This window comes from Cygnus olor, chromosome 4 (genome assembly GCF_009769625.2).
Source record: "Cygnus olor isolate bCygOlo1 chromosome 4, bCygOlo1.pri.v2, whole genome shotgun sequence".
NCBI classification, from domain to species: domain Eukaryota; kingdom Metazoa; phylum Chordata; class Aves; order Anseriformes; family Anatidae; genus Cygnus; species Cygnus olor.
This window is the reverse complement of record NC_049172.1, coordinates 68,416,597-68,440,868: the sequence shown is the minus strand read 5'-3', so window position 1 is coordinate 68,440,868 and position 24,272 is coordinate 68,416,597. Positions and strand designations below refer to the sequence as shown.

Genomic DNA, 24,272 nt, shown 5'->3' with positions numbered 1-24,272 from the left:
GCAGAGCAGCATCACCTGACATATTTCAATGGCCAGAATTAAGCCATGCCTCATAAAATGCAGGAGATGTGTCAAAAGCTATCCTTCAGAACAGGCTGAAAGAGTACTCCAAGGAAGAAAAAAAGGTTGAGAATCAAATATTGAGAAAAAGTTGCTGAATACAGTTGACATACGCGTTCCAGTAGTATTCTTATGGTAAGAAACAGAGCTCTCTTCAGTTTATTTACTGAGGTATTCAGGAGAAAAAGATAATTTGCTTGCTTTTGTGTTTCTGTGTTTATTATTTATAAATTCAGCATAATACAGAGTCTTTCAGCGCTGGCACTGTGAACAAGCACCCAGAAATCACACATCTTCTTGGCTACACCAGGTATGAAATCCAGGTTTCCCTGGGATGTTGTTTTCTATGGCAGATACCCAAACAAATCTTTCCGCAAGACCTCTGTGCTTACATGTTTAACGAACACGTTGTTTAAGGGCGAGTAAAGATTGTCCAGAAAAAAAAAGCCAATAACCATAAAGCCACAAAGGTCATAAAGCTAATGAAATAAAATTTTATTACACAGCAGGTGAGATTCCCTTTATTCTGCTCTAAACTTTCTCTGCATTAGATAGTTTTCTCAGCTGAGGCATCTGGCTGTGAAACAAATTCCAGAGGAGATTAGGTGAAACTGAATTTGGCCTTCTGAAGAAAAAAATGCAGTCTTTTGCTTTACTGAAAGCCCTGCTAGAAGAATGGCATTGCTTGCATCATTCTTCAGTTCAGTCCCACCATGCAACAAAAAAACCCCTCCCTCTACCAAAGCCAATAAGTCTATAACCTTTCCCCAAAAGTTATTCTTGCTTTAGAAAGGAGGCAGTGCCTAGGAGTCTATGAAGGCCCTCGAGGAATTTGTTTTCAACATCCCTAGTATGCAGAAGGAGCTCAGATGCTCTTGTATCGTGCATGAGAATTGGAGGTGTGCTGATTAAATGGCACCCAGGCTGCTGCTTCAGTGATCTGTGTGCTGGTTTGCAATCATGGTGCTGTCCCCGGAGACACACACAGAGCTCTTCTGTGAGACCTCGGGGACTTCCAGGTGCTCTACCGAAAAGTGCTGGGATGTGAGTTCAGCATGTTGACACAGAGAGGGTCTCTCACCATGACGACGATCCTTATGATGTGACAAAGTGCCTGAGCTCCATATTTTCCAGCTGTTTTATTATTTATTTATTTATTTATGTGTAAATACATGCGTCCCTATGCCCACAAATGTGCATGTTCACTCTCCTGTAGAGAAGCCTTTCAGAAAAATGGAATTGCTATTAAAATGACCCCTTGTTGGAAAGCAAAGACAAAATAGTGCTCGTTGCAGAATAATTACATTGACAAATTGCTTGAGTTGTATAATGTTAATTTCAATGCAGCGCCCCACGTCCTCAGTAAAACTGTACCAGTATGGGGGAAACAGAGAAAAAATAGGCCACGAAAGTAAGTTTTGGAAAGGTAAATAAAACAATAGTTCAGTGAATGGGGGTAATTAAAGGATGGTTGAAAACAGAAGGACAACTTTAACTCTTCTTGGAGTTGCCGTGCAGCAAGTGAGTTGCTCCTTTGACTTATTACTGCATGAAATACATAATTTACAACCACTTGAAATCAAAGAAACCATAAATTTTACCCTTCCTGGCACAGAGCCTATTTTTTCAAGAACAGTAATGATTAGCAGAGCACCTATTTTTTAATTGTAGTTATAACAAGAGTTCAGTGGTATGGATTCCTTATGTCATTGTGAGTGCAAGAGGAGACCAGCACAAATATACCAGTGAGGTGGTAAAACCATACTGAGTTATCCCAGACCCCTTGGCATTGTGAATGCAGAACTTGAAGGTAACTGTGACCTGCAGGACTCTCCACAGAGCCTTTTATTGACTTTATGCTTCACAGATAAAACCACAACGCTACTGAAACTCGGCTGGTTCAAAGGAAGGCCATCTGAATGCACTGCAGCATTCTGCACTGTTTATGCAGTGAGTTTTTATAAATGTTGTTCCTGGAAAACTTGAAAAACTTTAGGAGTATAAATGATTTTTCCCCCAAAAGGATTTTGAAGTGTAATGCCATTCTTTAAACTAACAATGAGGTAAATGAAAGTTAGTTTGTTCAAATGACTGGCTTTATTTTTCTAGGGATGAGGTGGAACATTTTAAATAATTTGATTCAAGTAAGGGCAAGAATCTTGGTTGTAAGTCTTTGCAGCAGGCAAATTAATTTCCTTTTCCTTTCGCTCCAGTTCATACCAATGTTCAAATCCACCACCAAGCTGGCAAGTTCATTTCTAAAACAACCTACTGGCTCAGCAGCTAATTGTAAGTTAAAAATAAGGTGTGGTAGCCGAGTGCTGTTCAAAGCCATAAAAGTACTTCATTTTCCCCAGCACTAGTATTTACTTGCAGATTAAAAAAAAAAAAAGACCCTGGCCTCGACAGTTTATTAAGACTTTGTGTCCTGCACTGCAAATTGTCTTTAATGTTGAAAACTGAATTTAAAAAATCTTATGGATGACCCTTATTTTCTGAAAAGTAAAAGGAAAACATTTATGTTTCTATAACGAGAGCATTGGAATTAAACATTGTGATGTCAGTCTAAGCAGTATTACTTTAGCTGCTGTACAGTTGAGTGATTTTACTATAATAGTTTCTCATAATAATGTTTTTTATCTGTAGCACATAGAGGACAGAGAGACTGACAGAGCTGTAATCTTTCTTTCAGAAGCATGGTGTTAGATGAGCAGGGGCCAAATGAAAATACAATTCTGAAAGGAAGATAAAGCTGGCCTTTATAAAATTAAAATAAGACATGTCAGCCTTTCAAATGAAAGATGTGTGCTCTGAAAATAACACCATGTATTAAGAAGAGATGTTACATGGATTAAAATTTGAGTTTACAGGACAAGGCCTGGAATTTATTTGTTCCTGGCAAAATGCTGCGCACAATCGTGTGAGTTCTGTGTAAGCCTACGGTTGTCTCTGCTGTTTCTTGTTGGTACAGCCCCGTGCGCACTGTGTTGAATGTGTTCATGAAGGCTAGTGCCCTGCCCCAAAAAACTCACCATTTATTAGACCACATAACGAACAAACATGTTCTCCTGGTTTCACAGCTGCCTGCGTGTACCTGCAAAGCTCCTTCATGCGTATCAGGGCAAACTAAGCCTGGAACAGCTTCAGCATGGATGGTGGCTATGACCGGAGCTGCCAGCACTCGTCAGGATGCACTGGAATAAGTGCTTTCTTCCATTTCCCTTCCCAAGCTCCAGAGCCGTCTTTTCTGTGACCTGTAAATGTTTTATGGGCATTGTGTCTTTCAGCCAAACAGCTGTCCAGCCGTGCTGTGTGGCTGCAGTGAATGGAAGGAAAATATTCCGGGGTCTCCGAGCTATAGCCAGATCCACCACCGCTACCACACAGGCCATCAAAATTTTAACAACGCGATGAGATTTTTACACTGCAGTAAATCATCGCCAGGTTTCATGACCCCACCTATAACTTTACGTCAGGCCATCACATCAGATCAAAGCAGAGCGCTGGAGCATTTTGTCTTTTCCATGTCCGTCCGTGCAACCGCACGTTGTGCCACCAGGGCAAAACAATCTCAGGAAATGCTGCTGGCCGATGGTTTATGATGCACCCGGGGGGTTATGTGGAAGTTTATGGCGGGGGATGTACGTGGAAGTTAATGGAGTGAGGTGAAGGGATTCTCCTGTGGCTTCGCAGGAGAAAGAGACAGCAGGACTTGAGGCCAGTGGTGCGGAAGAGGAGCTCCGGGCTGTGAGGTGATGCCATGGGCTGGGTTGGCCACATTGTGCGGGTGGCCTGCTCTCCTCGCCACCCGGCCCTGTGAGGAGCAGGGCGCTGTGCCACCAGCCCACGGGGCTCAACCTCCATTTTGAGCCTCCCCACGGGGACTCGACGCCTCCCTGCGCCCACAGCCTGCGCACATCGGGGGCAAAACGTGGCTTCCCCGTGACTCTTTATTGAGGGGACGCGGTCAGTGGTGCCGTTTGACTGCGCCTTTGTGGTGCTTGTGCGAACGCGGAGCGCAGGAGGCGGCCGCCATTGCCTGCGGCGAGCCCGGGGCTCGGCCCGGCTCCCGTCACATCGCGGAGCCCCTCGCGCCTCGGCCCCTGTGGGAGCGGCCGGCGGCCGCGTCCCCTTTAAGGCGCGGGGGCGCGCGTCACGTGGTGCTCGCCGGCTTCTGGGCGGCGGTGTAGTCCCTTGACCGGGGTGGCAACGTCGGCCGGCGGGGCTAACGGCGGCGGGCGGGACTACAGCTCCCAGCGCGCCCCGCGGCGGCGGGTGACATCAGCGGCCGCGCCCAGCCCGCTCCCGCGGCGCACGCCGGGACGTGTAGTCCTTTACCCGTAGAGACAGAAGGAAACGGCGGGAGCGAGAACTCGCCTTCCCGGCGTGCCCCGCGGGGCGGGTTCCCGTCAGCGCCAGGGGGAGCCCCGCGACGTAAAGGGGGATCACTTTCCCCTTGTGTCCGCCATATTGGACGGTAACTCCGCTCCGCGGCGCCGGGGCCGAGGCAGCCCCGTGGCCGTGACAGGCGCCGCGCCCCGCTCCTCGCCGCCCCCCCCCCACCCCCCTCCCTCCTCCGCCTCCTCCTCCTCGCCGCCCGCTGCCAGGCGCCATGAGCCCGGCCGACGCCAAGCGCGGAGCCAAGCGGCGGAAGAACAAGCGGGGCGGCGGCCTCGGCAGCACCGGCGGGCCGGGGCCGGGCGGCGGCGGGGGAGCCGGCGGCTTGGGCAAAGCCGGGGCCGGGGCCTCAGCACCGGCAGCGGGAGCGGCGGCGGCAGCGGGAGCGGCCCCCGTGCGGGCCGCCAGCCAGGCGGCGGCCGCCTCGCCGAGCGCCGGGGGCGGCCTCCTGCCGGCACCGCCCGCCGCTAACGGAGCGCCGGGGGGCGAGGTGAGGAGGGGGCGGCCGCGAGGGGCGGCCTGAGGGGCCGGGGGGGGGGGCCGTAAGGGGGCGTGGGGAACCCCCCCCCCCTTTTTTTATGAAGCGGGGGGATTTGGGGACCCCCCTCTCAGAAGGTGGGCGGTGGTCCCGAAGGGTTTGGGGGGGCGGTGCCCGGTTTCCTCCCCCCCCCCCCCCTTTTCCTTTTATCCCTCCCCCCTTTTCCTTCTCCCCCGCCGCGGGGGGCTTCGCCTCAGGCCCCTCCTTCACGGAGGAGCCGGGAGGGAAAGCGGCCGCGGGGGGGAGAGCCGGCCACCCCTCGGCATCCAGCATCAAACGGGGGAAATCCGTCAGGAGCACGTTGGGTGGGTCACTGGGCCTTTCTTCCGAGGCACTGCCGAAGGATTAAGCCTTTAGCAAGGTGTCCTGCTGGCTCGAGTGACAAAAGAGTAAATAAGTTCGTGCGCTTTTCTCCCGTAAAGGTTACCTCATATTTTTTTGTCCGCACAGAGGTTGCGTTTAGGTGTCGTATTTACAGAGGGATTTCCTGCTGACAGCATCTTCAGGCTTCCCTGCGTGTCGTGCAGCCTGCTCTGCTTCCTCTTGTTCTCATAAACTTGTGGTACATGTGGGGGGAGCAGAAGAAATGGCTCTTCTGTTACGGGGTGGTTAAAACACCGTGATGTAATGAATGCTGGTTTTGGTGTCAGCGTTATTTTGTGTTTCGCTGGTCGACAAGCCATTTGGTATTTGTAGGTTAACTTGTTTTTTCTTTAACGCTCGTCTTTTTGTGCTATCATATTTAGTTACCTGAAGCCCGCAGTGGTTTAGAGTAACCATTTTTGTATGTCTCTCCTAACCTGATGCTTATTTCAGGTGTAATTTCTGTTTGGGACAGTACCGCTTCTATGACTTAGATATCCAGAAGAATGATGTGCGTTATGGTGAAGAGATGCGCAAGCTATTTGTAACTTTGCCAGTCATCACTGAACTCTGCTCTGGGTAAACCTCGTGCAGGAAGATGCATCTTGTTTTCTTTTACATCTTAGGTGGCAAGTTCTTGCAGGCACAAGTTCCTAGGTGTTGCTGGAATGAACATGGTAATGCAAGGGGAATACAATGGGCAGTGGAGTGATAGCAGAGCGCTTCACTGCTGTGATTCAAATAGCAAAGGCTTCACTGTCCCTGATAGTTTGATCTCTTTGTATCTTGTGGTTAGGTGTAGTCCAGGACTTTGGCTGGAAACTGATTGTACTGGATCAGATCTTCTTCTGAAATTCCTCTTTTAAGGGCAGCATCACTTCTAAATTTTCTGCTTCATACTTGTTCCTTTTAGACTAGGCAGTTCTTAATAAAATTTCTTAGTCTTCAGGGGTCTTCACTTGGAGAGTATATCTTCCAAGTTAAATGCTGTATTTCAGCACTAGGTTTCTAGGAAAATACATTGATATATGACTTGTAGCAATATGTTAGTTGTACTCTTTCAAGTATGCACAACACATAATTTGAACACGTTGTAACTTTGTCTTAGTTGATTTTTTTTGCTTGTACTCTAAGATGGGTATGCAATTTATCAAATGTTTGTGTTTTACTTGTTAGTACGGTACAAGTGATCCGGAAGACTGATGGACAGACAGGGACTTAACAAATCTATCAGATCAATTAGTTAAGCTTAGAATAAACCTGTGACAGGTTTCTCATTTAATGAAACAGTAAGTGCTGGAGGTGGGTTATAATGAGGGTAGATAAATCCCCAGTGCTCAGTTTCCAAAAGGGAAATGCTTAAACTCAGAGATGCTCCTTTCAAGTTGATGCTGCTTCCTCCCTCCATGCCGGATTCCGTGACCTCTTCCTTGACATTTTCAATACCTTACCAGTGGTTGTGGCAAGAAGTTGCCAGTAGTGAACAAGATTAAGATTTTGTCTTTGAAAAAAGTTAAACGATAAAGCATCATTAAATGACTGTTAGGTCCTTGAAAACGTGCTGTCCTTAATGGCCGGGAATTCGCCAGTTAGGGTTGCGTGGTCAAAACAAGGCTGCGTTCTGTGACTGAAAGACTGCCATATGTTGCTTCTGGATGGAGTTGAGAAAGAAAACTGTGTATTTTACATGACTGATCACTTCTAAATTAGGTGCGATGTTTGTTTTGGCTGCATGGAGAGTAAGCAACACGCTAATAGCTGTAAGTAGTACCCAGACTTGCTTTACTTTCACCTTGCTCAGAATATTCTGAAGTTCCTGTTAGTGGGTAAGAGAACACAGCAGCCAGTTCTCTGCTGGACAAATGTCTTTGAAAGCACACATATATAAAATTATTAATAAAAAGGCACGATTTCTAATTTCCAGTGGTGTTTTCTAGCGGTTAGCATGCTTTGTTTCCATCTTTCATCACTTCCCTGATATTAGGGCATCCATGCTGGATGTTCTGGGCACGTTCTTCTGTTGAAGCTTCTTTAAATGCTTCTTCCAAAACTCGTCTGAAGTACAGAATGAAATGAGAGGTTTGAGAAATGATACTGTGTGTGTTCTGCATTCTTGTCTGTCAGTAATTTTCAGGATAAGGTATGCATTCAGTACGTTTTATGGAACGGCTTGAACAGAGTACTAAAATGGCTTTATTTATGGTTGGAACTAAAAGCGCATGTGCCAGTATTAAAATTCGAGCTGAGACTGTTACAGCTAACAAATATGTTTTAATTGAGGCTTTTATGTGTCTTATCTGGAATATTATTTTTAAGACTGTAGGCTAAATTCTGCATTAGAGTACGTGCAACGTCTTGTTGTGGGCTGCAAGTGGGCAACTCCTAATGGAATCTTCCTGGAAGCTATGTTGCCCCGTGCACATGCTTTAAAGCATCAGAATTCATCCTGTACAGCGCTCTCAGATGCTTAGAGTGATAGGGAAGTTCAGGATGCGACGGCAGTGTTTTCAGTGCAAGGGAGTATCTCAGTTTTTGGAAACCTGTAGCTATGTCTAATTAACCTGGAACTGAAAACCAAGTCATTCGTTTCTGTGCGGTGCTCCTGCAAGACTGCCCTGGGAGCTGGATTTCTTCTCCTCACAGAACTGTTTGTAGCAGTGTCATGGAGTGAGGAGTTGAGTATCCTATGGATAACAACGATTTGCAATGAGAAAAATGAAATATTTTGAGAGTTTATGTATATATTTAGGCAGACCGCTGCCTGTTTTTGTTTTTGATTCAGTAATGCGTTGCATTTACTTGCCCCTTTAGCTCTTTGACTGGTGCTTGGATCATAACCAACTGCATCTTACAGCACCAGTCTTTACCAACAGCTGCACAACCCAGGGTTATGCCGTAGGAGAGCTGGCAGTTCCTTAGCGTGCCCAGGTTCTGGGGAGCAAAGGGCTGGGGGTCCGTGGCTGACCAGTCGCTGTAGGTTATCGAGGTGAATAATTCAGTAGCCATTTTACAATGCTCTCGCTTCCATTTCTCCAAGTATCGTTTATATCAGTAAATTGTAGCAATGTATTAAACCTTCTTGCATTTGAGAGCTGTCGATTTTTAGAATTTCCATGAGCTATTCCACCGGACTATTCCTTTATTTATAAGATGGTTTCCTAAATAGATATTCTATTCATGGCAGACCATACGTTGCCACCCTGTAGGCCATCTTTTCCCAGCAGCTTTGTAGTTCAGTGCTCCAGTTGATTGCACTTCACTGATATCTGTGCTTGATTTGTTGGAGATTTTTCTTCTCTCTTCACCCCTCCATGATCCAAACATTCAAAAGAAATAGTGTATAAAAGATGAGCTTTGTCATGAACTCAGGAGTTCAATAAATACCTAGCTTTTGTGCATAGGTAACAAAAAAGGCAAATAAACTTTAGCCATTTTTATCAACGCTCAGGTAAACCTGGTAATTCTAATAAAATAATATTGTAACCTCGAGTTGAGGGAATGGGTAATTCTAAAAATTCATGACACTTTAGGAAAAAGAAGTCTTTTGATAGTCCAGGAGCACACTTCTTCCTCCAACTAAATGCAATTCATTCGTTCTTTTTTTTTTCCTGTAAATGGAGGTGCGGTCCCTGCCTTGAAGAGCTTATGCTCTGCTTGTTTTTTAATAAAAGGAGATGTAACAGAACGGGCTGAAACTATTAGGACTGATTTTTAGGTGGTACGGTTGAGTTACCTTGCTAATTTAGAAAGGGAATCTTATTGCGACTTAGGTTGAAGCGTTCTAGTTAGCTTCATTTAAAACAAGCTTAATGGTTGCATAACACTCACATTAATAGCTCTTTCTTAGCATCCTCCTGTGATCAGTGAAGGTCTTTTTCAGCGAAGAGGTCGGGGACCACAGGCACGCCTCGTATCCCTCCGTTCGGACCCGGTAGTGCCGCTCCTGGGAAGCGTGTGCCTGTGTACTCCTGACCTTGACGGATCTCCAATCCCCGATCGCTCCATTTCTCCCCCACCTCCTGCACCTGCTCTATCATGGTCAATTGATAACGGGAATAATCGCTTGTGAGTTGTTAAATGAAACATGTGGAAAGTGTGGCTAAAATTGCATCTGGTTCAGCGGTGCCTAATCGGTACTGGTGAAGTAGCCTGCTACGGCTTTGTTAGGAAAGAGGTGGGGTTTTTTCTTGCTGTATTGGTTGCAAAATGGTTGAAAGAGATTAAAAAGATATTTTTGACTATAAAAAAAAAGACTGACTCCATTCCCTTCCAAACTTTTGTTTCCTGTCTGAAAATGAAACCTTGCTGATTGAATTCAGAGTTAGGTTAACATGAAATTAGGTTTCTTGTCAAGTGGTGGGTATTGATGGCAACATTCAGGGTTCTGACCTGTCACTGTCCTGCAATTTTTTGATACAAAACAGTACCTGAAGTGTCATTTTATGTGTATAATATCAGATTTTCTTTTACAGTGCATATCCTTTTATAGTGGTATCCCACCATGAGGGGAGCCCTCGGGTCCCGTCTCCTTTACAGTCAGGGTATGAAGGGATCCAGGCTTATTCTACTTGCCTGGCAGGGAGGGCTGAGTGCGCGCTGAAATTCAGACTGATGGCATCTGGTGCCTGCAGGGGTAATGTTTAGTCCCTGCTATGGTTTTTGTGGGGGTGCTCCTCAAGAAATAGAGGCCTGCTGAAGATGCATCATGAAGAAGTTATGAGGAGAAATAATTGGAAATGAACTTGCTTTAGCTTAGGATGGACAGGGCTTCATGGATGTGCTAGGCAGTGTTCCAGCACTCATATGGGTACAGGTAATCAAAGAAGAGTGAGTATTTGTTGAGGCTCCTTCAAGGTTGGGAAGAGGTCACTTCACATTTATTAAAGTGATGAAAGGAAAATGTAGGAACTGTTTTCTTGTGCCAAGCTTTTATTTGAATAGTGACCAAGGCAGCTTTGGACTGCTGTGTTTTGAGGAAGGGTATGTCATATGTGAAGTTCTCCGAGGATAATTAAAAGAAGGGAATATTGAAGTTAAATAGTTAGACAAATGGTGCGGTTTAACTCTCTCTCTGTTAATAACTTAATCCACAAGTTCAAGTTTCTTCTGCTGCAAATGAAGAGTTCAAATGGGAAATGACATCTGTGATGCTGCTCTTAATGCTATTATGGGAACTGCCACAGTCGAGGCTTGTCAGGGAATGCAATAAGATAAATATGCCATTATTTCTTTGACACGAGTGGTACTTGATGATTTTATATTACTAAACTTCAAGGCAGCCCCTGACATTACTGACCTTCTCCTCATAGCCATGTGAGCGAGTACACCAGAAACAGGATGAAAGCTCTGAGCAGCACAGTAATTCTCCTGAAGTATATACTTTTCTTACAGCAAATAATTCGGATATAGCATGTGCAGCTGCTGTAGTGGTGCAGAGGTGAGTCTGAGCACCGCGTTACACGGTGGCTTTCAGGGGAACAAATTATTGGGGTTGCCTCGTGAGCCTGTTTGAGGCTGTTGAATGAAGCTGTTCCTGCTGGACTGGTGATGGAGCTGGAGAGAGGCTGTCAGGGAGCACGAGCTTTAGCCGTGTGCTTATGTCATTAACTTAGCTTCTGTTGGGCAGGCTGCATGACTTGGGAAAATGTTCTTTCCATCACAGAATTCCTGGTAATAACAGGGGGTGCTTGAGCATCTGGGAAGGAGGCATTCCTGCTCTGAATCACGCTGTAGGAGGCGAGTCTCTCTCCACCCTTTATAAGAGGAAGCCTCAGGGGACTTTGGCAGAAGCTGGGCACCCAGAGGTGAGGATACTATGGAAGTCTCTGTGGGAGGCCCTATTTATCCTTGGCCTGCCTATTCAGTTACAGCTTCTTCACTTTAAAAAATAAAACTGGAAGCTCAGAAGGGTTGAGGTGAGTGAGCCTCATCGCAACCTTGGTCGCTTCTTAAAACTGAAAAAATAGCTTGGCTCGTTTATTGGAAGGAAAGAAAGAGTGACTCTACTGTGCGTTTCTTGGAAGAAAAGCTCGGGCTACTTCCAAGAAATACTGCGGTGTGTAGTCTCCCTTCAGACCCAGACAAATAAAATCAAATGGGCTGCAGATGCTTCTGTAGATCATTAGTCTTATGGTAGAGCACCACAAAGCAGGTCCTCTCGCACAAGCCATCTTTCCAGTAGCGACCCTTTAACACCTTGCTCTGACGGACTGGGTTATAGGAGCTTTCTCGAGTGCGTGTGTCTGCAGGAACTTCAGAAACGTGAGACCGCAGTCACCCAGCTAAATAACGAAGTCTTCCCAGGGTTACAGAAATCGTTGCTTCTGAATCCAGAGCCTTGGACTTCCTGGGCCTCGAGTGTGGCTGTGGGAGGTGACGTGCTGCTGCAGGAGGAGTAACGAGGAGTGAGGACCGATCGCCGGGAGCGTGTATGGATGGCAGTTGCTCTCAGAAAAAGCTGCTGGATTTTTTTTAACTGTTTTGGCAGCAGCTCAGAGGTCTGCGTGGAGCTGCGAACAGATGGAGGATGTGATCAGCTGTTGGGGCAGTGTTTGTTGCTCTAAATAGCTCTTCCTTTTCTTCTCCAGGGAAAGGTGGCAGGAGGGGTAGAAGTGTCCAGCAGCTCAGGCTACTTCACTGTTCTGGAGCTACATCTTTAGATACCTGTCTGTATTCTTCTAGACGTTGTTATGCCTACGCTGTCAGAGCGTTAGTGAAATCACAGCTCGCATCGCAATGTCAGCTTTGTTCACTTCCATCCCTAAGTCGTTGCTCACTTTGGAAACAGCAGCTTCTCCGCTTAAAAGTTAAAGCAAAACCAAGCAGTGCAGAGGCAGTGGCTGGTTTATTTCCCAGCTGCGCGTATGCTGAGAAGGTAGGTTTCCTAGACATTGTGTACGGGTGGGCGCGTGCGTCGCTAGCGTATTAAATGCCACTGATTGATAGCAGTTTACTACGTTGTGTGTGGTTGATGTGTTACCTCTAGTATATAAAGCCAGTAGCTGCCCTGTGAATGTGTAAAGGGCCCCACGGACTATCTGTAGCTCCTTTAATTAGGGATGTAAACACTGGCAGCTTAAGTCTACAGCAGTGAAATAATTGCCAGGCGGTGGCGATGAGGTGTTTCTTTTCCCTCCCCCTTAAGGTCTGTTCACTCACCTTCTTTAGGAGATCTGCAAACGTGGCAGAAGTGACCATGGAAATTATTCCCCAGATAGGGAACTGGAGAGTGAAGGGTAGCAGGGGCATGTTCCTCTACAGAGGATGAAGGAGGCGTACAGTAGTGGCAATCCCTTATAGTTGTAACATTCAGAAAGCTTTTGGGGAGAGGGGAAAAACAGGTGCAGCAGGTTGTGTGAGGACCATCCATCTCATGAGCCAGCTTTCGTCTAAAACTGGCCATCTAGGCTAATAAATGATCTGATTCATGGTAATAATCTGCCTCTCAGGTGGACTTTGCACACTTTGGTGCTAACGTGGCTGGCTGCTGCCTGAGCTGGCGCGCAACCCAGAGCTGGTGTTCGGCCTCATCCATCAAATGATCTCCTTGTACCACCAGCAGCTATTTAGGAGCTGGGATCCCAGATACCTGTCGACTAGACCAAGGTCTGAACGTGACCCAGAAACAGCATCTTGCTATAGTTTGGATGTAGCCACTCTGTCAGGGTCTGGTCTTGTCTTTTGGTCATCGTCTTTCCTCTTCCCATCTGTCAGAAGAAGCAGGTGCCCATCACAGATCTGGTACGCTGAGAGAAGGGTAAGTCTGTTTTGTGGCTAGTGAATGGGGATGGGGTCTTTGGAAGGACAGAATGAGACCAAAATGGCATTTTCATCCCCCTTGGATGATGTGGCAGAAGAGTTAATTTGGATGTGAGAGAACTGTAAAATCACGAAATTGACAGATGTGAAGTGAAAAGAAGCTCAGCCTTGTGAGATAGGCGAGGGAGTTGGTGAAGACTCAAACCTCCACTGAGCATGACATTATGTTTTAATCGAACTTGACTAGTAAGCTTTTTAGATGCATCACCTAATGACAGCCTCCAAGCCTGTGAAGGACATGGCTGAAACTTGGTCATGTCGGCGACGTAAGGAAAAGAAGAGAAGGCAGTCGATGAAATTCCACTTGTTTGCATTAATAGACGTCTTCCAGAAGGCTTGAAAATCTACCTATTATTTTATTAGGATGTATCTCGTAGTATGTAGCACTGAAACTTGTTGGAAACTGCATTGAATGTAATGTTCTGCCAAGTGTTGTGAGGCTCTGCCTTGACTCCTGGTCTGCTTTAAGCTCTGTGCTGCCTCAACGCCTGTTCCTCCAGAGCAAAAGCAGCAGCTTTGGACCAGGGTGCCAGGCTGGAACGCGCTCTGCCTCCTGCTTTTCCTCTTCGATGCCTCTCTCAAAGGCAGAGTAGCGCAAGCAGTTGCGTTGGTGCCTTGGAGGCAGGGCACGAACTGGGGGCATTGCAAACGTCTTGCTTTGCGCTGTATTTTGGGACTAAAGTTATTTTGCTTTTAAACGAAGGGGTTTTTGAAAGCCAAAACATTTTTTTTTCAGTTTTCTAGGTGCAGGAGTAGTGGCTTGAGCTCACAGAGCAGGACCCTTCCAAAGCCAGGAATGTGGCGCTACCACTGAGCCGTACGCAGGCGCAGCTCAGCTATTTTTGAGTATCGTGTGGTCTCTTTCTCCTTGGTGTGGATGCAGCAAGCTAACAGTGATCGCATGATGTGAAGATACTTGGAGTTAACAGTTCTCACAGCAAACGTGGGTTAGTTTATGACCCTCAAGGAGTTAAGGAGCCTCTTCCAAATTGTGTAACCGTGTTAAACCCAGTAGTGGGCTGTTTCAAACTTGGAGGGAGTTTATCACTGAGATGGATGTGAGGCTCTGAATTTGGGTAACGCTAACGTTGGTGACACAAGCCCAGGGACTCTCTTATGGATAGATGTGTGTATGCATGCTCATACACGTGTGTGCGTGGCTCCAAGTGTTTTTAAGCGTGGCATTCTTCAATGGGGATTAATGGTGGTGTTGTGTAAGTTGGCATGAAGTACGTTGTGGGCATGTGAATATTTTTGGAACATGTACTACTTGGGAACATGAGTGCTAAGGCTGCTCCTAGTCGGACAAGTGCCCAAGTAAATGGTTTTAACGCTGGGTTGCACGGTGAAGCCAGTCACTGGGAACACAAGCGTTTGCCTTAAACAGCAGATCTGAGCCACGGTCCAATTTTGCCAGCCTTTAGTGTTAAATTGGTGTGGAGTTAATGACCAAAAGATTTCTTAATTGCCGTAATGCTTCCAGGCTGCTTATCTTCAGTAAGCTGCTAGCACAACAGATGGCAAGTCAGTGGCTTAGCTGAGGTGGACTAGAAGTTTTTCATCGCTTTGTTTTAATGGCCATAACTTAGGTACGTGGCTACAGATGATGGTTATTCGAAAACAAAATCTCCACCAGAATAGAATCTGAATTCATCTGACGCCTGTTTCATCTCTCAGCAAGACGCAGACCACTTCTTCACCCTCAGAAGAAACTTTGCAGTTACACCTGTGTGATCGTCTTTATTTCATCTCCGCTCCTTTTTCCCTGCTACTCCCAAGATTCATCTCCACGAGCTGTCATTCTCTGCTCCTTTTCAAGGCGTCCGTGGGGAATTGTTCTGGTGTCTGCTGTGATTCGAGACAGATTGGAACAGCAGGCTGGAGCTGGCTGGGCTCTGTGTCAGTGCAGTAACTGGCTAAGAGTCTGCAACATGGCAATAAGAATAGACAAAATTAAACGCCCATGATTTTCAGATGGGCATTGCTTTAAATAACTACTGATGTTTCAATGGAAAAAATGCACATGATTTTTTTCTGTCCTGAATACAGGCTACCATAGTTGTACGCTATTCTCCCATAGCTTTAATTTTGAAGCATTATGTAGGAGAGGGAGGAACTTTGTACTGAGGAAACGCTGCAAAGTGACTAAGTTAAATATTAATTACTATTTAATGTTTTAAGAAGTGCTGTCACTGGCCACCCAGCTTGCTTGTTTTCAGAATTGTGGGGAAATCGTGACACTTAATCATGAACATTTTGAATATTGTGCCTAGTGTGGTTTTTAAACTTGGCTGACGTATTTTATGTCTTCACTATTCCTCTTCGTTTTCGTAATGGTTTTTTTTGGTGCTATAAGTTATTCTGAGCATTTGTTTCCATTTTTCATCAGGTGAAAAATCTGGTGGTTGTATGGGGTTTGCTTTGGTCCCTAGGAATTGATCCAAACATTAGTAGTGATGGTCTACGGGAATTTATTGCCTAAGTACACATGGAGTTTTCAAATAGGAATTTGAACGTGTGCTGCTTGCCTTTTGTGGCTTCCAACTTACGGACGTAGTATATGTGCTTAGATGCATTTCCTATTTCGAGTGTACGTCGAAGTCTGAGGCCAGCTGTGAGGCTCAGAAGTCAGCGGGGTGCTGGTGTTCCCTGTTAGTGAGTGCGGCTCGTCCTCCGTGGCGGTAAGGTGCTGCTGACAATTGCGCAGAAATCGAGTCAGGTTAGTGTGCGGTACTCCGTGCCTGTTTTCTCTTAAAGCCTAGAGGGTACGCACCAATGCTAATAGCATTAAAACTAATGAAACCATAAAAATAATGAACCAATAAAAATAGTATTAAAAAAAATCCATTCAAGGAGGTGACTCCCAACCCTGTTAGTGTTTGTGAGCTTTTGTTTTGATAAAATGACTTACGTATAGGGTGTAGTGGAATAGTAGGACGACACTTGAGTTATTCCCCTAAAAGTAAAAATTTCTTCGCAAAGAATTGTGTTCTTAGTTTTTTTCTCAAGTTAGGAATGAGCTCTTCTGATGAGATAAGAATTTCCTGTTTTCTTTGTGACCTATGTGTTTCTTCTTCCTTAATAAAAGGATATTTCTTTTTGGTATTTTATTTTGCTTGTCTTGTCCCATCCCTCACTCTGCCACAAATGCGTTCTTTTGTATAGTTTGCCCAAGTAATTTAACTTGTCAAAATCAAGGTTTTTTAGTGTTTATACTAGCTGATGATCAGAAAAATATGATGCAAAAGAGTCTGCCTTAAGTGTCCCCTTTCCTGGGATTTGGCAGAACAGGAACCCCTTTGGTTAAACTACAGGAGGGTCACTGGAGGAAGATGTCTTTCTGTCACTTGTTGCACCTGCCTCTGTAATAGGTTGTTGTGATTCTTCCTTTTCTCTTAAAATTAAAAAATAAAAAATAAAGCTCACTTTTCTGGAAAGCCATCCCTCTGTGCTCTGCTGACCCGTCCGGTCTAGTTGGTCTGCCTGTAGGGAAACCCTACTGGAAAGGCTTACAGCTGCCTTAATATGCTAGAAGATAGTGGCGGGAGCAGCAGAGAGGATGGCTCTGTGTCCCAGGGCTCCTTTGTGTATTTACCCTTCTAATTAGCTTGCCTCTTCTCCACCTTCCAGTCCTGCCTGCAGGAGAGGGGGCGCAGGTGGGTGAGCAGCAAGCAGGCTGCTGCAGCAGCACGCAGCTGGCGGCCCTGTTTCTGCCCCTTGGGAACTTTGTTGAGGAGACCTCACTTATTCTAGAGCTTTGTTGCTTTTTAAAGTACCAATGGGCACCAGGATAGGTAAATATTTACCTTGATACAAATTCAAAAAGTGGGTGATTAATCTCAGAAATGCCATTCATTTACTTGATTGATTTTTATTTTTATTGCACTCTTGGAAGCAGACCGAAATCCAAGCAACCACACGTCACAGTACTGCTTATAACCATATAATTGAATTATCATGCTTTACCTTTTAAACCTCGTGCCAGACAAATAGCCAGACTTGCTGCTCGTATAAAATAGGCTCTTACTTTGTAAAAAATGTTTTGCTACAGTCTTATTGAAATCCTTGTCTTTAATGCTGGTCTGTAACAAAGATGCTGTTGCTGAATAGCTGGGCAGTGGGTCTTGTAGGCTTTTTTGTTAAGGAGCTCACTAGAACCTGATGATCTATTTTTGTGAAGGTATTTGTCTATTATAACAGGATTCCCCTCAAATTCCTTTTTCATAATCTAAAATGAGGCTCTCAGGTACTGGAAGCGTGTGCTCTGGCAGTTGGGTAGTTCTTCAGTTCCTTCTGCACATTTTAAGCTGTCTTAAGTGTGATAGTAGAGCTGGATGTAATGTTCCAGAGCCTCCTATCAGGGCTATAAAACTTTAATTTGAAGTTTCATTCCACCCTTGTTTTTATCTCGCTCATTTCTCCCTCTCCTGGCCGGTGGAGACAGCCGTGGTGGTGCTGCTGTTGGTCCAGTCTGCTCTTCTGATGACCTCAGTGATGGAGACTCTACAACCGCACCGAGCAGCCTATTTTTGTCCTTAAATACTCTGCTGCTAATTTTCGACTGGATAATGTGAGTCTCCCTTGCTGCAATTCAAGCACTTTATTGCTCGTTCTGTTTGGGAACTGCCAGTTCCTCCCGGCAGTTGTCTGACCCCCGAGCCCGGTGTCCCCGCTTCCTCCCAGGCAGGTTCCTCTCTCTGGCTGTGGTCCCCTTCTCTCGCAGCGTTTCTCCCTGCTGTTCGTGTCCAGCTCCGAGAACCGTGCTGGGAAGGAGTTGCAGTTCTCCATGGAAGACTTAGCGGAGCGGCATTAGGTGGGAGGATTATGTCATGTGTCACATAAGCTAGATGGCCCACTGGAGCATTAGCCTTTTTTCCAGCGGGCTGACCTTGTTAACTCTTCTGCGTACAGTCACCTACGCCTCTGTAGAAACTCACAGTGCTTTTATCTAGATCTTGCTTTTCAGTTGGTCTAGTAAAGAGCCTCCTAAGTAAGGCTTAGTCGAGTAAATCGTGGTATTTCTTCCTCCTTTGTGCAGCTCCATTGTGGAAGAAAGTTGTGTGTCTTTGACATTGCTTGTTTTTTTTCGTTTACAAAACTAGGGTGGCTGGTCCTCTTCTCAGTATCATTTAAGTGATTAAAAATAAGGGATTGAATATACTTGATTAACTTTACTCGGAACTGAAGCTAAGCTAAGGCAGTGTTATTCCCCAGGTGTTTCTGTCCCTCACTTGGTTTCCTCTTGTTTCTTTTTCCTATTTATTTAGGAGTCATGTTGTTTATTTGCTTTAAAGAGAGAGCCTATGTTCACCTTTCTCTAAGCTTCTGATATCTTGGGTGTCTCCTTGAGTTTTCAAAGATAGGATTATGGATTTCAAGATGGCTTAGGGGGCTTCCTGAACAAATGAGTTGAATGTTACCACATAAAGCCAACTTAATATTTTTTCTGCTTCAGTACAGCTGTTTCCAGTCACAGTCTGACTCTGGAAAGGTGTTTTTACCTGTTTGTTGATGCTAATTGTGCTCGTCACCTACTTGTAGTTGATCTCTGTAGTGAGGACTAGATCTGTTTTCCCTCTTCATTCAGTAAGGGACAGATTCTTTCTTGTTATTAGGAACGTACTTATAGAATGATTTTTCTCAGTAGCCTCAAGCTGAGAATTGTTTCATTTTGTCTTTAGCCTTTTTGATTTGTCCCCTCTGTTCTGTTGCCATTGTTATGCATGTTATTCATTTTCTGTACGCTTTTTCTGAGTCATTATTCTCTTGCTATGTTTTCTGCTCTCTTGCTGTGCTTGGTTTTCTTGAATTTGTTTGTGTCTTTTGTGTCATTTGAGAATTAGCTCTTCCTTGCCTTAGACTAGCCTTCTGTGAGCTCTTATTTAATGATATTAAATCTGTCTCGGTCTGTCTCTTGCTGTTCTTCTTTCCTTTCCCTCTTCAATAGCCATGGACTGTACGGTTGCATCCAGTGAAACTGTCTCATTGTTTACTGTCAGCCACTTCTTTCTTGCTGGCTACAGCTAAAGAAGGGTTCTCTGGTTGCTTTCCATGTTTTTTGTTTTTTTAAAAAAAGTCAAGTTCTTGAACTCGTGTTGGAGTTGTGTATCCAACGGATGTCTAGGTTCTTAGGATCTCCTTGTAACAAGACGTCCTGTGCTTTTCTTTACTCCCCTACCTGCTCAGAGAAGGTGTCATCCATCTCTCTGCTACTTGTCATGGCAGTGAGCGTGCAGCTTTCGAGTGCTTCTGTGCTTGGTGATGTTTATGTCCTTTAGCAGCAAGGCACAACACCCCTGGGCTTTTGGGGATGAGGTGGCTTTTGTTGGCGAGTGGTTTTTTCTTCTTTGTACTGACTGTATTGCCTTTCCGTTAGTATTCCAGCTGGGAGTACACTTTTAGGCAGTAGATGATAGTCTTGCTCGTATACAAAGAATTCTAGCTGCTTTTCTCCTGCTTCCTCCAGTTGAATGCACATGGCTAACCCTGATGGATTGGTTGCTTCTTTCACGTGAACTTTGAGTAACTCCTTTCACTAACTTAGAGGCTCTTATTCAGGTTCCTCTGGCTTATCTTTTGGTCTCTGTTTTCCTTGTGATCCTAGTATAAAATGTTCTTCACTCAAGTTAGCAAGCAAAAGGTTGTCTTTTATGGCTTAATTCCTTGAAATCTTCTACGTTTCCTGCACACAGAACCTCATCAGAGGATCAGAGGAGCCAAAGCTGCCCTCCGATGCGATTTTCAAGCACCTGGGGTTGGGGTTGTCTGCAGGATGAAGTAGTTCCTACCCAAGTTGTGATAGGGAGGGCTGATGGGGAGCTTCGAGCTTGTTACACCCCTGCTTTTTGTGCAGGGATATATAATGCCTTACGTGTTCTTGGTCGTTGTGGCAGTGTAACTAGTACCTGCATGGATGGGCAGCCGCGAAGGGTGGTTGGTGTGATGAGTGAGCATTGAGCTCACCTTCAGGGTGGTGCACGGCTGCCTGTAGGTTAGCTGTGATGTCTGAGATTCCTGCTCCTCCTAGGAGCTGCTGCGGACAGCCACTTGAGGGTTTTTTGGGGTCTGAGGGCAGGCAGAGAGCAAGAGGAGGAGGGTGCATCCCTAGGAAAGGCCAGCAGGCAGCTTTCTCCCTGGGCAGTGCCTGGCTTGTCCTTTTCTCCCTCCCACAGCTGTAGGTGGAGCACGCCATGCGTTAGGCTTCAGCAGTGTGCTTCTGGTGCCTGCAGGACATTTAAGAAGTGATTTGACGTATGCATGTACAGCAAACAGCTAGAACTGGGCGGTTTGGGGAGGATGAGGTGCAGGGACTGAGATAATCTGATGTGGATGTTGGCTTAATTTGTAGCTGATAAGCTTTGTGTTCAAAGGTATGCTTCTAACAGATCATCACAAATCTGATGTTAAAGCTTGCTTGCAGTCTTCTCCAGTAATTTTGCTGATTGCTCTTAGATCTAGCTGTTAAATAGGGCTCTTATTGATGCTCATTTTGCAGAATTGAAGGGGCTTAGAACCAGGGAATTATTTCTCTGCCTTGATTGTCAGTGTCACGTCCACGTACAGCGTGTGATTCACCTGGCAATTCCATCCCTATACTGTGGGGAGAAAAAAAACACATAACTGGATTGAAATGCTGCGTTTGGTTGGTCCTTCGGATAATGCCGTTCCCCTTGCAGGGCTTCACTTAATATCTCAGGAGATTTTGCTGTCAGGAGTGAGTCAGATGAACCCTTCACCAGTTTGCCTGATTAACCAGATAAGGGCAGTTTCTTACAACATAATTCCTGTAGGAGGGCATCTGCGGTTAGATCACTGAGGCTACGTGTAATTCATTCCTAAATGTTCGTCTGAAGCATCCTGAACTTGCCTTTGAAGGAATGTAACTTACTTGTTCGTAGGCAAAGTGCTGGCATGTTCCTGGGATTTTTGTTTTGCATCAGTCCTATTGATGTTATGTATTTCTGTTCAGGATTGAAGGATAAACAACAGATTAGATCTCTGACAACTCTGTACTAGAAAAAAAAGCGTATGCGTGGTTGTTACTTGCCAGGGCTGGTTGGAAGACCTTTGGGGTGTTTGAACTACCTGCTTGGAACACTTCTGGCTGTTGTACTGGCGGGGGAAGTGCTTGAATCACCTTCATTGTTAGCTTTTGGTATTTCTCTAGCACATGCTGCTGCCTAATTACTGGAAAACCGTTGAACTTCTTTCTAGTACAGGAAGGGCAGAATCCCAGGAGGAGATGGATTGGCTCAGTTCTGCTGTGTCATGCTTGGCTACAAAGAAGGAAAGGATTGCACGGGGGATACGTGTTCCTCAAGAACTTGTGGTGTGTCGTCAAAAAGAAATCTCCCTGCCTGCATGTTCCTCGGAAGAGCCTGGGTTCTGGGTGACTGCACGTCTAGGTAGTACAGACCCAGATCTCGCTCGCTCAAGTCTAAGCTTGTCTGCTCTTAAATTAGTTCGGTTATTTTGTCTATCTGCTCCCGTTTCACTTATGAGCTGGGGAATTGCACTTAATGGTGTGCGGGAAACTCTTTACAAGGGAATTATTATACTTAAATGAGGGAAAGGCACGGTTTCTTCCTCCTCCTCCCGTTTGGACTTAACACTAGATTTGATTTTATTTCAGTTTCAGGATTTATCTTGGAAATTTTCAGTGCTTTTACACTCAACTTGGAATAGTAAATTCTGCTTTAATTGCATAGTTAAGTCATGTAAGAGCTTTAAAACTATCGGCCCCAGTAATAATCTGTTTTAAATATCAGGAAGACCAAGATAAGTCATACTGCAACTCAGGTACAAATATATCTGTGCAACTACAAAGCCTTTTGGTATCAATGGGGGTAAGATGTGGTGGGATCTGGGCAACTTTTTTTGGTACTGTATCTGTAGAAATAACGTAAAATCCCTTTTGCTAGCTGATAAAACCTCATTTGCAGTAGACGTTCACTACCCTGGTTTTCAGCTCTTTCGCATGCTTCACGCTGGGGTTGGTGTGGTGTTTTACTTCAGGCTGAGTGTATTCCAGGAACTTGTACGTGGCTTTCCCAATCCTCAGCTTAATTCCCGTCTTCCTTCCACCCCCGGTGCACTCACAGGGAGGACTTGGTTGCAGGCCTCTCGCTGCCAGCCCTGCGTGGCTGTCACCGTGGCTGTTCCAGTTTATCATCGCTTGAAGGTGGCTGGCCAAACGAAGCCTCTCTGAGGGCCGTGAAGCAGCACTAATACTTTGCAGTGTCTCCTGACAGCGCAGCATGGTGCATCTTGGAATTGTTTTTAGCAGTCTTAAGGTTGGGAACAAGCCATTGATAGAAGCAAATCCTTTTCCCTATTCATTTCCAAATCTTGGTAGAAAATTGATCTCTGAGAGGATGTTTGGTTGCAAATGTAGCAGGAGACGCTTGTGAAACCCTGGACTCCTGTGACTTTTTTCATGTTCCCTTAAGATGTGAAACTTCTTGATTTGGAGCTGGTGGTTGAAAAATTCTGAGGATTGGAAATGTAAAGTATAAAAGACAGGGATGAATTTAAGATGAAAGAGAAGACATTCCAGAGTTACCAGCACAAATCACTGAATGTGTGCACAGTGATGCTTTTAAACTACCCAATTTCTAATACACATTTTTCAGTTTACGTGCAGTACCTCAGATGGATGCCGTACAAAATACAGAGAAGATAAGGATGTTAATTGCTGCTGGCTTTATTCTGAAGAAATGGTCTTCTTGAGCCAAGTAATTGGTTGCACAAGTAGGGGCATGCTGTACTTCCTTGGTTACACACAGTTCAAGAGCCGAGAGCCTCATACTTAATGCAATAATTTGGGTTTTGTTCAAAAATGATTCTTTAGGAAAAGAATTAAGATAGCATCACGAACAGGATGAGCACAAGCTTATGTCACGCTTTGCTGCCGTGATTTATCTGATTTGTATCTGATTTCTGCAAAATGTAGGGATTTGATTCTTCCTGTCTTTACCTTCACCATTCCTTCCCAGTGATGTCATCACTTTGTTAAACTAAGTAAGCCCTAATATTTTTGTGCTAAATCTTGTTTTCACTTGTTCTGCCTCCTTTAAAGTTAAACTGATTTTGATGACCAAAATTAATGATTTTTTTTTATTCTGGAGGAGAGTTTTTCTTGTATTTACAATGCTGTGAGGAAACAGCTCATCCACTGAAGCTGTCCATGTGCACACGCAGTGGTGCTCTAGTTTGAAAAGCAGAGCTTGACGATCGGATAAATCCACCTTTTTTTTCCCCCAGGGCAATATATTTCAGTTATTGCAGTACAGTATGGATTTCAGTGTGATACACATTTCTCTAGTACATGTTTATGTACTTAAACATGGTGCAAATTGTGACTCTGTGACTTTTTTGTGTGTGTGAATGAGACAGATGGCTTTTGACTCAGAGGAGGAGAAGGACAAGATCAGGCTCGCAAGCCCAGGCACTCCTCGCGGCATCGGGGATCTGGCGCTTTCTCCTGCAGCGATCCTTCTCCTCGGAAGGGCAATTAACCATTAACCACAGGAGACTTGGTCAGCACAGGCTGGCCGCGGCAGTCAGCGTTGCTTGGAAGCGTGCGTCTTCCTTCGGGAAGAACATCTGCGGGGCCGGGCGGCGAGCTCTGCTTGCGGGCTCGGGGCAGTGCTGCTTCTGGTGGCGACTGCGTTGGGAAAAGCAGGGGTGGCTTCAGCTCGTTCCCTTCTGAATGCGAGAAGTACACTTTCCCCAGATGACACGAGTCTTCCGGCTTTTTGTCCTGGAAAACCATCAGTTGTTAATTAGTGTGGTAGCTGTAAAGGTGTACACTTGTATGGCGTTCTAGGGAACTGTGGAAATACTGCAACTTTTTGCTGCTGCCTCGGAAGAAAATGTGAATTTTTTTACTGATAAAGCTTCCAGAGGATGTAAGGACTTGGAAGAGGATAGAAAAGAGCTCTCGGTTGTTAGGGGTAGCTGATACTTGTTCTACTACAAATAACCAATATTCATGCAAGTGTGACGAAACTTCATATGACCTAGCTAGACTGACCTTTGTGGTTGCTGTGCTGATGGGATGTACATAGCTGCACAATATTTAGCATATTAAAAC

At 45.3% G+C, this 24,272-nt stretch overlaps 1 protein-coding gene across 1 annotated transcript in view; it reads left to right on the top strand.

The window, feature by feature from the left end:
* The first annotated feature begins 4,859 nt into the window (after positions 1–4,859).
* FAM193A (family with sequence similarity 193 member A) overlaps positions 4,860–24,272 on the top strand; it is a 77,053-nt gene continuing 57,640 nt past the window's right edge. The window contains exon 1 of the mRNA XM_040554649.1: positions 4,860–4,948. The gene's annotated coding sequence lies outside the window, so the exon portion shown is untranslated. The remainder of the gene's footprint in view (positions 4,949–24,272) is intronic.